Source organism: Kryptolebias marmoratus, linkage group LG13 (assembly GCF_001649575.2).
Source record: "Kryptolebias marmoratus isolate JLee-2015 linkage group LG13, ASM164957v2, whole genome shotgun sequence".
Lineage (NCBI taxonomy): Eukaryota > Metazoa > Chordata > Actinopteri > Cyprinodontiformes > Rivulidae > Kryptolebias > Kryptolebias marmoratus.
This window is the reverse complement of record NC_051442.1, coordinates 22,647,203-22,661,528: the sequence shown is the minus strand read 5'-3', so window position 1 is coordinate 22,661,528 and position 14,326 is coordinate 22,647,203. Positions and strand designations below refer to the sequence as shown.

Genomic DNA, 14,326 nt, shown 5'->3' with positions numbered 1-14,326 from the left:
AACTCTCCAATTCTGGCAAGCCAAAAAACCTGTACCCGAGACTCACCTTACTCCTCCTTGCTTTTCAGACGATGCCCAATTGTTCTTCACTGTAAATACCTGCACATGTAAATAAAACCACTTACCTGATTCTAAGTCTCCGTGTCTGGTTTCGGCTCCGCTCCATGGACAAAATACCTGGTTTATGTCACTTGGTGGTCTCTCTCTATTCTCCTTCTTCACAGTCACTCAGTTTGTGAGGACGTCCTGCTCTTGGTAGATTTACACATGTCCCATATTCCTTCCATCTCCTAATAATGGGTCTAACAGAACTCCTGGGGATTTTTAGGGCCTTGGAAATCCTTTTGTCTCTATCCCCTGACTTTACTTTTCAATAATCTTTTCTGAGTTGAATTAGGACAGTCACTTTACAGGGGGTGAATATTTATGCAGTCATTTATTTTACATTACATATTTTTATTTAACTGGCATTACTTTGTAGAAAATTGATTTCACTTTGACATCAAAGGTTTTTTGTTATTTTTTTGTAAGGAGTGTTAAATTTTATTGATCATGATTGATCTATGACAGCAACAAAAGCATAAAACATCCAGCTCAGTCAATTTTACAGATACTGAGCTAAAACATGATGTGGTGGTAGCTGAGAGTCATTTACAACACATACTCTGAGTGTGATATCTCATAATGCTGCATGAGAATATATATCTAATAATATATCTTTCAAGGCTTAACCAAGATGGCTCTGTCATTTCTCAGCATCTTATATTTCTCACCATAAGATGATCTCAGCCTAACACTCTGGCATGAAAATGGCGGGTGATGTGTATTCCTTCAAATGAAATGCTAGACCTTTAATTTTTCTGTCTTCACACAACACAATCAGGACATTTTCCCTTATATCCTCATGCTCCTGTGTGGGCTGCCAGTGTCCCTCTGGTAAATGCCAGTTGCTGCTTGTTTGAGAGAGTAGGCTCTGCCATCAGAGCATAAGCTTCATTAAATCTTCATAAGTACACAGATTGATATCTTTGTGCCATGTCTGTATCTCTCGCACACGTACACCGAGGGTAGATTCATGTGTAATGGCATTTACAACAAGTCAGGAGGTTGAGCATCATTTGCTTTGAGGAAAGCTTAGTGACACCAAATAATGAGAGGGGAGAGAGAGTGATAGAGAGAAGAAGAGTGATGGGAGGAGGAGGGAGGGAGTGACTGTGATGCCAAGTAAACGGTTCTTTCCCACATCTCAGTATGTGAGCGCTGGAGCACGGCGGGGGGCACTGGCAGCGCATTCCTTGTGCCTGTGTATCCTGTTCACTTATTCATTCATTCATTCATTCATTCATTCATTCATTCATTCATTCATTCAGGGATACAGCATTCATGTGTGAATAGTGGCTACTGCAGAAAAGTGAAAAGAGATCATTCGTGCTCAGAGGCGTAGACTTCAGAGGAGAAGGCTGCATGCAGAGGTGTGGATGCTCAGCTGCTACATTCTAAGGTCAGAACTCTCTTTCTTTTCCTCCTTGGAGTTCAGTCTTAAAATGTTCAGCATGAAAAAAGCAGATGTGCTTTGAAATTGTTTTCAGTGGGACACTGAGTGTTCAGATAGTCTGCGTCTAACTTGACATTGTGTAAAGTTAGACTGTCCGATGAATAAAAATCATCTTTTATTTCTCTCTCATTGGGAAAATTCCAGCGTATTTCTGTGACAAAAACACAGAGTAAAAAACTATACAGCTAATAAACAGTTAATGTCGATAATAAAATGAGTGTTTTGGGACATATTGGAATATATTTATATATAATTGATCTGATAGATATCTATGTCTAACTTTACACAAAGCTACAAAAGACAAGACATTTCCAAACCATAGAAACCTTTCAAAGATATTACCAGAAGGTCCCAGAGAAGCAACTGGGCTATAGATGACAGCATGGACTTCATATATTAAAAAAGGAATGTATTTTATATTGCATTAGTTCTGAAAGATTCTACATACTTCATGTAGTTTATACATATTTGTACTGATACTTTTGTGCACTTGTAAAATCTAAGTATTTCAATTGGACTTCAAGTAATCTCACTGTAAACTTGTCAGGTGCTAATTCTAAAAAAATACTGACACTAATAAAGCTGTTTCTCAACACAAGCCTTATTTAAGAACTCAAGAGTTGTGCCACTTAAAAACTACTGCTGTGACTCATGCAAAGTGCAGTAATTGTCTGATTAGGACCAAATGTAACAGGAAAAATAAGAAAGAAAGTGAAGCATTAAACATGCAAGATCCATTGGTTTACATATTAAGATCCCACAGTGATGTTGCTTTAACTTGACAGATTCTGCAAATCATTTTCTTATTATTTTACACCTTAGCAAAAGCTGTCTCGAATTAAAGCCCTAGCATTTCTTGAAGGAATGCATATCACCCGCTGCCATTCATGCCAGAGCTTCAGACTAAGGTCATCTTGTATTTTGAAATGACAGTGTCATAGCCGTTGTTGGTCAGACTTTGTAAATAACATTATGTGTAATGTCGCACAATATTATAATATGGCAGAGTATGTGTTGTAAATAACCTTCAACTATGACAACATCAAATGTTAGCTCAATATCTCTCAAAATGACTGAGTTATAGCATTTTGTGTTGCCTAAAGTTAATTAACTGTGGCAACCATCTTGATTTGAACTGACTCCAAAAGTTAATCAGCTGTAAATGAACATTTAAAGTTTTACTAAAATCTGTCCAGTGGTTTACAAGATTTTTTGCTAACAGACAAAAAGGTTTAGTCCAAAAGTTAATGCTAAATTTTTAAGACAAAGATTTCACACAATGAGTGGTGCTTGGAGTAGGTGTTGTGAATGACTCTCAGCTACCACCACACCACATTTTAGCTCAATATCTGTTAAAATGGCTGTGTTACAGCTATTTTTGTGTTGTTGATGGTTTTTTTGGGGGGTGGGGTGGGGGGTTGTTGGTCAGTTGGATGTGGCAGCCATCTTGAATCAAGTTGACTACAAAAGTTAATCAGTTGATTACTTTTTGTTTGAATTAAATTTGTTAAGAGGTCCATGAGATGTTTGCCAATTGACACAACACACACATTCAGACACAGACAAAAACATTATCATCTGCCTTCACCTTTTTATGATGGGCAACACTAAATTTTCTCACATTTTGCTGGTTTTTAGAACAGAACTTAACACCAATAGTTATTCAGACTTTTACAAACATATGGATTTAACCTGTTTTTTAATTTTTCCACTTCTCTTTAAACCATGTTATTTTTGGTTCTTGAGGCTTTTACACAACAAGAAAATAATTCAGTGATAACACTGTGTTCAGTCTACAGTATAAAAAGTGGTAAACTGCACTGTAGTTTAATCAGTTTATTGTGGGAATACTGATTTAACATTCACTCTATTATCTTCCAGTTTCTTCTGTACTTTCTTTTTTCAATTAAAATACCTTTCTGCTATTTTATTCATTCATATATCAAAATGATTGACTCAATTAGGAATAGATGTCTATAACTTTTAACATTTGTAACTTTTATAGGTTTTGAAATATTTCACTTTTTTTTACAAAACTTTTACCCATGGAAATACATAGAGATCTTAATCTGTTTTAGCATACTTGCTCTATTTTTTTCTTCTTATGCTCCTTTTAGCTATTAACTTGCTTTTTAATTGTAGCTTTTAGCTATGGTTCTGAGAATTTTAGTTTTCAGCAACTGTTCTTCAATTTTTTTGGCTTTTTGGCTAATGTTTTGCTTACTTTAACTTCTTGCTATGGTTTTTGCAATTCTTTTGCTCTTAACTATTGTTTAGCTTATTGCTACAGTTTTGCTGGTTTTAGCTTTCAACAATTGTCCTGCTACATAGATTTTAGGTACTGCTTTGTCAATTTTTTGCCTTAACCTACTTTTTTATTTCTACTTATTGCTATGGTTTTGTTAATTTTAGCTTATTGCTATATACCAATTCAAATTTATCAACAATCCTTTTGCTGCATTTAGGTTTTACACACTGTTTTTCAATTTATTTTATTGTTATTTTTTTGCTTTTGGCTTACTTTAGCTTCTTGTTATGGTGTTGCTAAGTATAGGTTATGGCTACTGTTTTGCTCTTAGCTACTGTTTTGCTACATTTAGTTTTAACCTACTATTTTGTTTATTTTAGTTTTGTTATGGTTGTTTTAACTTTAAAATTTCAGTTTCATCTTCTTCAACAAATTTCAGCAGTCATTTAGCACTGAGCATTTAAGTTGTTTTTTTACAAAAATAAAAATATTCACAATTTGTTGTGTCTAAACCACATGGTTTACTGATTTAACTGCCTACAATTAGTCTGTGTAACAAACTAATGAAAAATGAAGCCATGCATTTATCAGAATGTGTTTCATAAGAATATAAAAATCCTTCCTAACATTTTGTTTCTCCATCAGTTTATGTGTAATCTTTGGGAAATGCCTCTCAGCAGAGTTTACAGCAGCTCAGATGGATTATGATTACCCTTTCAACCACTAATGCTGGTTTGTCCTTTTTATCTTCACACTGCTGTGTGTTTTTAATTTCTATTGAGTGAAACTGTTTGTACGTGATTAAGCACTTTTTGAAAGTAGGGTCAGATCTAAAGCAAATCCTCACTCGAAGCTGAGGGGATGCTTGGTGAGCAGATCAATACTCCAAGAGAGTCCCTGCAGAACCAGCCTGAAACAGCATGCTGACTCTGAAGTTCTCCTGAACTGTGTCAGTGATTTAATGAAGGAAGTGCTAACCGTGCAAGGAGTTTTAAATCAAATCTATGGGAAAGATAGTGTACAACAGGTCTATTCAACAAACAGCTCGTGGGCCAAATACAGCCCTTTTTAAAAAGCTTCCAGTACCCCATACTGGTTTGTCTGAATATAATGTTAAAAATATGAATGCATATTAGAGTATCTATCTATCTATCTATCCATCCATGTTTAGTCTTCTTTGGGTTGTCCTGCAGCCTTTCTTCATACAAACAGCAGACAGCATAAAGACAATGTCATGGACTTCTTACATATTAAAGTCCAAGCATTCATTGAAGAAATGCACATATTTAGTATAACTAGATAACACACAGAGTACATCCCCTTGCACAGCCATAGCTTGTGTATTGCAGTTGAGATTTGGATGCCATCTTTGCCATGTGTTTAAAGTGCTGTTTTACTGCCCAGAGGCTGGTGATTTGAAGAGACCTAGAAGAGATCTTGACATCAGTTTTGGTGCATAAGAGCTGTAAGATCTGGGAGGACTGGAAAAGAAAAATCAGCAAATTCTCTTTCCCCATCTAAATGAGCTGTACTAAAAAAGCCTGGGCTACTTGAAACTTACTGCTCTACTTTTAAAGTTTGGCCTACCTCTGGATTCGAACAGCCGGAACAACTGAGAAACAAGTGATGAAGTTGATTTCTGCATGTGGCGAGTGTATTTATCGTGAGGATGGGTGGCATGCAGGAAAAAATTGGTTTTAAATGACATATATAAATAAATTTGACTTGACTTTGACTTGGCTTTGTAGTCTACCGACCAGCATCAAAACGTTGTTAAAATTAATTTTAAAACCTGAAGTTCTTTTTAACAGCAGCTTGACATATATTCATACCTTCCACTGTTTTAAAAATCTTGTTTATTTATTCTTATATATCGGTGAGCAAGAACTGTATCATTGTAGCTACAACAATGAACTGTAATTAAAATCTTGAGCAGGCCATCATTTAACACTCCCGTGGCCTTTGGGTCAAATAGAACCGACATTACAAGGGCTTCGTGTCCTCTCTTCATCCCTCTTTTTTGAGGGCTTCAGCAGGGTTAAGAGTTTTTCTACCAGCTGCTTTGTGGTTCAACATGTTTTGTTATTAAACAATTAAGCTCCATGGGATGGTCTGCACTGAAATGATAATTTATACTAATATAAATATACTAAGAAGGAAAGTGACGAGTCAACTTTCCATGTTTTAAAGTTAGTTTTAACATTGGTCAATTCTTAACCCAGTCTTAGTGGTTTCATCAGTTTCATTTATGTTGTCAGTCTGATGCATACCTAAAGGTTAACTCTTCTTAAAAAAAGTGACTTTTCCCTTAACACTGTCAGGACTTGTGTTTTCTTTGAGTTCTTTTTTATATTTAAGGTTATTGTTTTTTGTCTTTCTGTTTTCTTTCTTGTTATCCTGTGTTCACTTTAACAGTTTCTTTTGTACTGTTTATTTTTTTTTATTTTGTTATTTGATTGTCTTCATGTCTAGTCTTGTCTTAGTTCAATTTTTGCTCCTTGTGTCTTTTGTGTTCCAGTTATCATTCACTTCTCATCAGTTTATTTCTTGTTTTCCTGCCACGCCCATCTTCACCTGCTTCATGTTAGTAATCACTCACCTGTGCCCACTTCTCCTAATTACCTGCAGTCTTTAAAACCTGGTCATTCCCCTCACTTGTCACTCCAACGTGCTGTGTGGGTTTCCTTGTGCCTCTCCCTTGTATCGTTGCCACCCTGAATTTAGTAAGTTTTTTTGTTATTCAGTTCTGTTGCTGCCATGTCAGCTTTTTGGTTTTGTTTCTTTATTTAAATAAATTAATTTTTCTTTAAGCTCTGGGTATGAATCTGCATTTTGGGTCTGCCGCACTCTCCAAACCCAACAAACACGAGTTGCTGCTACTAAAAGGAAAGAAAACCTATTCACTTCAAGAGCTCAGTAACTGTTGCCTTAATCATTTTTCTCACTGCAGTTGGAGGCTCTTAACTATTTGCTTTTAGGTCATGCAGAAGATGAAGTTGGCACTACAAAACACTGTCCTACAATGGTACAGATCTGGTTAAATCTGTGGTTTTGCACAATACAGTACTGCATATTTTCTGCTACACTGTCTTGAATTATTATTACCAGATATTTCTCAGCAATGGATATAATTCAGAAATCACTCCAGGGCAAAGCAAGACACCACATCATTAGCTGTGACTGCCTACACAAATTTGTCTCACTTTGATTGTGGAATAATAGAATTAGGCTAATGACAATCCCAGCAAAATATTCCATTGTAATTCTCGATGAAAGGGATAGTCATTTGTTTCTGGCTGTTGATTTGAATTCTATTAGAATAATGCAGCACTCACAAACAAGACGATTTAAGCTTCTTAACTTGCTTGATTATGGTCATATTTGAGTTGATCCTGTGGTAAGGTGTGAACTTTGATAAATTCTGGAGGAGACAAACCAACCTGTAAAAAAAGCTTTGCTTTAGATTAGTATGCCAACTGCTGGTTCCTAAAGATACAAAAGGTCTTTTTTTTTTTACATTTGTCTGTTTAATAAAGACTCAACCAAGTGTTGTTAAATGACATTTTTACGTTTTACACGCTCATTAGAAAAGTAATAAAATGGGGTTATATAGTTTTCGCATTAGTAGTGGTTGCATGTTAAAGACTAGAACTACTTTACCCACAAATATTTTTTCAAGGTTACAAGTAGTGATGGTAAAATTATGCTTTTTGAAGCATTGAATCATTGAAGCACTTTATGACCATTGTGTCATAAAGTGGTTTGCTACCCGAAGCTTCATTCAATTCTCTTGGGTGACATCTACTGGCAGTAGTGATTGTTGCACCAAATGAAGCCCTGCAAATGTGATGCATCTCTTGTGTAAATAAAAACACTGTAATAACACTTATGTATATATGTGTATTGTACATGTTTTTAGTACCTCATTAAAGCTTGAGTAATTTACCTATGAAACATTAATTTAAAAACAATGTTGTGAAAATGTTTGGTTTGTCATTCATATTTTCTTTGGGAGTGTGCTTGGTGTGCTTAAGTGTTTTTGGACATTGTGCTTGGTGTAATAAAGAGGGTGCTTGTGTTACTTCAGGTGTTTTATTCAAGAAACCAAGACAACAACTTGATGTTATTCATCTTACCTTTTATGTATTTGACATCAGTAAGAACTGCACCTCTTGCATAACATGATACCATGACTATTACACTACTGTATAGTATAGGCTATAGGCTTTCTAATAAACACTTTGAATGTACATTACCTTATTAGTTGGCACCAAATCAAAATATTCCCACACTTGGGAACGCTTCATAATGTTTGCTCCATGTCAGAATAATTCACCAAAACTCTGAATATCAAAATACGAGAGTTGTTTGTAACATATAAAACATGTAAAATGGGGATGTGGACCGGGGCTTGAGCCATCTTAAATACACTAAATCGTGCCAAATGTTCTAAGCTCTGCCCGTCAATTCAAAGCAGTCAGCTGACTCGGTCTGAATTAAGCAGTGAAGTGATTCAAACGTCATCAGTGACGTCTCATGAAGCAAGCTTCAGCCCACTCCTTCACCATAACTACCCTGTCGAGTTTGAAGCGTGCTTCAAAGCTTCGGTGCTTTTTTTTATTCCTTTAAACCATCTGGTTTATTCTCATTATCTCAAGAAAACAAAGTTTGACTTGTTATGGTTGAGGAGACACTCTTGGCAACTACCTTCACCACGTGGTCCTGGCACCTGAAGTAGTAACCAATCCCATGCTTTGGGGCAGCTGCTAAGAGTGTGTTTCAGTTAATGCATTGGGGCTCTGTTTGCCAGAAGCCAGTCCATTGTACTTTCCCATCTTCCTGTTACCACTTCACCAATGACAGCCTAGGGCTTCAGTCTGGTTTTGGCTGTCTTCAGCTACTTTGCAGCACTCCACTTCCTGTCAGGGCAGATCTTGGTGCCAGCTGCTACAACTTTGGGATCTCTGTACTGTAGTGTTTCTCTAGTATGGGCAACCTAAAACATTTTTGTATTAATGTGAAATGGATGGTGCAGGATGTTATTCTTCCCATCTTCCCATACGCCCCATTTTTCTCATTGATGAAGCCTGTCAAAATAATATATGGTATCATGATAACATTATGTTTAAAAAAAAACAGGTTTTATCCAGAGTTTTGTCCAAGTAGAATTTATATCCAAATAACTTATTTACATTTAAACAGCTCAAACAAATCAAAGACTTTTTTTAAAGGATGTGCCAAATCCAAAAAATCCCACCCTCCAAAAATTCACTCCCCTCCCATTCCCAGTGGGAGGACAGTGAGATTAATCTGCATGTGAATTTAGCTTGCATGAATGGACCATCTCATGCATTTCAAGGCTTAATGTCGCAGTCCCTCAGACCCAAGAAAACACGGAGAGCTTTGACTGGTGCGGTAGATTCACATTTACTTCATTCAAAGCCAAATTTGTTGGAGTGCATCAAGTACATTGTGAAAACTAAAGAAAATATAAAATACATCCGCTTAGTTGATTTGTTTGACACAAAACATGAATACGTTACATGAAGTGTAAACTTCGTGAACTAATAGAGGTCTAAACATGTACCTCGCTCCACTGTCCAAGGGCTGCAAAGTGTTTATATCGCCAAAGTCCATGCTGTGCTGCTAAGAAACCTTGCACTGCTTTATGACAAATGTGCGCTGCCAGTCCTGAGTTACAGAGATGAAGGGCATCTTCCTCTTCCTCTAGTTTGTGGGACATTCCAGTCCTGAGTACTGGCTAACAGGCAAAACTCTTGTTTTTGGTTTTAATAAAGGTACAGCTCATTACAACCCAGGCTACAGCACCCTCTACTGGACATTACAGGCGACAACATAGAATTGGCTTATAAACACATAACAGACATTTACACTCCCACCAAATCATGTATGACGAAAGCATGGTAATGATTTGTGCATGATTTTCAGCATGACAACTGGATGTTAAAGAAATAATGAACAAACAAAATGCAGTTTATGTCACACATGAACTTATAGTAATATAATGTCTGATGTGAGGCTAATGAGCATCAGTTAGTGACTTTCTAAAAGAACTACAAGTTTTTGAACAGGTCACTCATTATGTGAGGTTTGTGTGTTGTGTCCCGCTTCCTGATTAGATTTTGATTACCAACTTGAAGCTTGACTCTGCGCACCAAGCCATCATCCTCTTGTGGTGCTTCAACAACTCGACCCAGTTGCCACTGACTTCTGGGAAGCATGTCTTCCTTTATAATGACAATGTCATTGACTTCAAGATTTCGACAGGGCTGGTGCCATTTTTGTCTTGTAGATATGTTTAGAAGGTACTCCACTTTCCATCTATTCAAAAACTGTTCAGCTAGATACTGCACTCTGCGCCATCTTTTCCTAGCAAACAAGTCCTCCTTCACAAATGTCCTGAGGGGGGCCAGTGCAACCTTTGATTTCATTAATATGAGATGGTTCGGAGTCACCCAAGAGAATTGAATGAAGCTTCGGGTAGCAATCCAGATACTTTGCAAATCAGGAAACAGGGTCGACACCACCAATTAAGCCAAAGTTTATGCAAAGATGTTGCGCAATGCATGAGTGATTTAGGGTCATTGATTCCATCAACGCTTCATGGTCGGCCATTGATGGTGGACATTGCTTCAAAAAACAGGGTTCTTAGAGAAGCGTCGTCCAGCCTGCCTTGTGATTAAGTAATAGTGGCATTGAGAATGTTGTGGATGGTTCGAATCTGTCGTTCCCACACACCTCCGGCATGGCTAGCAGATGTGGCATTTAATATGAACTCACACTGTTTATCGCCTCCAGGACATTTGTATCACATTCTTTGAGGGCCTCCTTTAGCTTATTTTTGGTCCCGATGAAATTTGTACCTTGATCACAGTACAGCTTACAGACAGCTCCTCTTAAGCTGATAAAACATCGTAGGCCATTAATGAAAGAGTCTGTGGACAGGTTCTCTAACATTTCAATGTGGACTGCACGTGAAGAGAGACAGGTAAAGAGGAGTCCATACCTTTTTTGTTCTTTACGGCCTTGCTTGGTGGTGAATGATCCAAAGCAGTCCATTCCACAGTAAATGAAAGGATCTGAGACTTCAACTTGTTCCTTCGGTAGCTCAGACATGCGTTGTTCCTCTGTGGGCTTTCGAAGTTTTCGACATTGCACACATTTGCTTATTAGCTTTGCAATTTCTTTGCTCCCACCAATCACCCAAAACCCATTTGCTCTGATTTCCATGAGCGTCTGGCTTCGGCACTGATGGCAAATCTTTGAATGAAGGTGAGATATGATCAGCGTTGTAATGTGATGTTTTTTTGGGAGGATAATAGGGTGTTTCAGATCCTGGCAGAGAGTGGAGTTCTTTAGTCTTCCACCAACTCGGAGAAGTCCCTGATCCAGAATGGGATCCAGTTGAAAAAAAAATGTCATTTTTGATTGACCACTGGATTCCAAGCACATGACCTTCATGCGTAGTATCAGGTTTGAGTTTGAGTGAGTCCATTCTGTTGGCTCTTTCTGAGGTTGCAAGATGAGAGAGAGCATCACTTTGGTTGGAATTAAACTTGTGCAGACGTAAACCTGCAAGTTTGCAAAGAGCTTGTGTTTCTGTGATGAGCTCGTGTGCTTCTTTGACTGATGGGATGCTCGTCAACCCATCGTCTACATAAAAACTTCTTTCGATAAAGTCGGAGGCCTTTGGGTAGTCGGATTTGTGCTGTTGTGCTAGGTACTTAAGGCCAAAATTAGCCCATCCAGGAGAAGATCCAGCACCAAACAAATGCACAGCCATTCTGTACTCTTTGGGCTCTGTGTCTAATTGTCCATCTGGCCACCATAGAAATCGTGAGTAGTTACGCATCTCAGGGCAAACAAAGAACTGATGGAACATTCTTTCAATGTCACAGGTTATAGCTACATTCTCCCTTCTGAAACGACAGAGCACTCCCACCAATGAATTAATCTTATCAGGACCTGTGGGAAGAGTGTTGTTCAGTGAGATGCCAAGATACCTTGCAGAACAATCAAAAATGACTCTTAACTTTGTTGGCCTTTTGGGATGGTACACCCCATGGTGTGGGATATACCATGCAGTTTCGTCATTAGCCAAGAGAGAGGCTAGTTCTGCATCGCCATTGCTGATAATATCTCTCATAAAGGCGCTGTAGTGCTCGTGATACTGTTTGTCAGCCTTTAACCTTTTCTTTAGGTGTTGTAGTCGAACTGTGGCTAGCCTCTTGTTGTTGGGAAGGGCTGGTGGCTTATTGTCCTTGAAGGGAAGGGCTATCTGGTAGTGTCCATCTTCTCTTTGCTTTATTGTGTCACTAAGGAGTTGTAAAAAGTGAATATCATCCTGGGATACGTCCTTATCCCCATAGTTTCTCTCATTGAAATCCGACTCTAAGACTCTAAGGGCATCTTCCTCTTCCTCTAGTTTGTGGGATATTCCAGTACTGGCTAACAGGCAACAAACTTTTTTAACTCTTGTTTTTGGTTTTAATAAAGGTACAGCTCGATACAACCCAGGCTAAAGCACCCTCTACTGGACATTACAGGTGAAAACATAGACTCGGCTTATAAACACATAACAGACATTTACACTTAGAACTCCACACTTTCCAGTTTTGAAATGAGAAAGCAAAATGTCTTTAACTGCAGAATAGAAGGCTAGTTGCTTTGTATTTTTAAACATTTTTTTTATTATTATTTCTTTTGAACAAAAGCAAAAAAAGTAGCTTCATTACAAAATTCAAACTTTGGCAGAAGAGTCTGATATGTATGCACTTTTTGCAGTCTGTCCTCTTTAGTTACCATCCTTCACAGATATAAACCAACTACAGCTAATATGTTGCCACCATATGATTTACTCGTTTGAGAACTATTTCTAGCAGGCAAAGTTGAAAGATCATACACCAGGCATACAAAATTGTTATTAAAGGTTATTACAAATCCTCCAAAATCCAGACAAATCTTTCTCCAAGGAGATTACGTTTTCAGGTATCTTTGTTGGTTTGTTTGTCTTGCTGTCCATTCATCTGCAAGCAAGATTACTTAAAAACTAATGAACAAGTAGGTATTGATTAAACTTTTAGGAAATATTGGGGTTGCCACAAAAAACAACACATTAAATTTTGGTGGTGAGCCGGATCTTGGTCCTGATCGTACAAGAGTTCAGTGGTGTCAGTGACCCTATGTCCTTGGTGGAGGTTTGCATTTTCTCGGTGCTTCTTGTTTACAATTGAACCAAAAAATAAAAACTCTTTTAAAAGCAAGTAGCTTGAAAGTGTGGCAATCTGCCATTGTTATCTGTTTCTGCTCCCTCGGATCGTCTCATGGGCCGGCCTCCTAATTACTCACAGCTGCAGCAGGTTCTCATCATCCAGTCCCAGGGTTCTTAAGGCAGTCACCAAGAGCAGTTCTTCGCTGAAGCATCGAGTGCCTTGGGTAAACAGTCTCAGCCAGAAAACCAAGTTAGGAGATTCTGAAAGTTACTTACCTGTGCCTGTCTTCTGTTTACTTACCAGTAATCCTGTCTCTGCTCACCACCTTGCCACCCGAGAACTACTTACCTGGAAGCCTTGCCACTATTTACCTGATCCGGCTAACCTGCTTAAGATCTGAAGATTCTGTGCTTCTTCTCTGAGGCCTACCTGCTGGCTCAACACCGAGGCCTGCCTGTCATCCACAAACCACCACCAGATTTGTGTCAATATCCACCGACGGGAACTGGAAACCACAACAGATCTCCACTTGCAAACTACTTACCTGCACCTTGTAAATACTCACCTGGGATTCCTGAAACCGCACCTCCAAGCTCGTACCCTACCACCTGTCGTAAGCCTCCACGCTACACCGATAGTTTGCTCCATCCCTGAACCTCTAGCAGCTCAAAGGACTAATCATTCTGCCCTCCTTTTCAGATCCTGTTCCCCTTACCTTCCTGGCACAAAATAAATCTTATTATTTTTTCAACTTGTCTCCCGTGTTCTGTCTGCCTCCTGGGTACTCACGTTTGGCAACACCTGAAATTGTGTCAGAATGACAAGGCAGGACTTGACAGGATTCAGACTCGCAACACAGTAACGAAGTTTTAAGGATTTTATTATGGAAAGAGGAGGATCGGGACCAGCAGCTCTGAACTGTGCACTCACGTGACCGTCGAGGATCGGGACCAGAACAGGTAAGTCCTCCTTAGCTTGGTGGCTAGATGCAGACAGGCTAGTCTGAAAGGGACTGAGGCAAGAGGGAAAGTCCAGGTACAGGCGTGGGGTCGTTACCAGAGAGTCAGAAGTCCGAAGCCAAAACCAGAGAGGGCAAATCCAAAGGGCGAGGTCCAGGTGAGCGTAGCGAGGTCCGTAAGGAGAGGTCAGAGTCCAAAGCAGTATCAGGCAAGGAGCAGGCAAGAGACGGTGGTCGAGGAACAGGCAATGGTCGAGATCAGGCATGAACGAAACGTGAACGCTGGACATCTACTTGCTGTGAGGCTTTCAATAATCTGGCAAAGCATGACT

At 38.7% G+C, this 14,326-nt stretch overlaps 1 protein-coding gene across 2 annotated transcripts in view; it reads left to right on the top strand.

The window, feature by feature from the left end:
* Nucleotides 1-1,274: 1,274 nt before the first annotated feature.
* LOC108244718 (galactosylgalactosylxylosylprotein 3-beta-glucuronosyltransferase 1) overlaps nucleotides 1,275-14,326 on the top strand; it is a 51,397-nt gene continuing 38,345 nt past the window's right edge. For both annotated transcript variants that reach the window (XM_017431141.3, XM_017431140.3), the window contains exon 1: nucleotides 1,275-1,501. The gene's annotated coding sequence lies outside the window, so the exon portion shown is untranslated. The remainder of the gene's footprint in view (nucleotides 1,502-14,326) is intronic.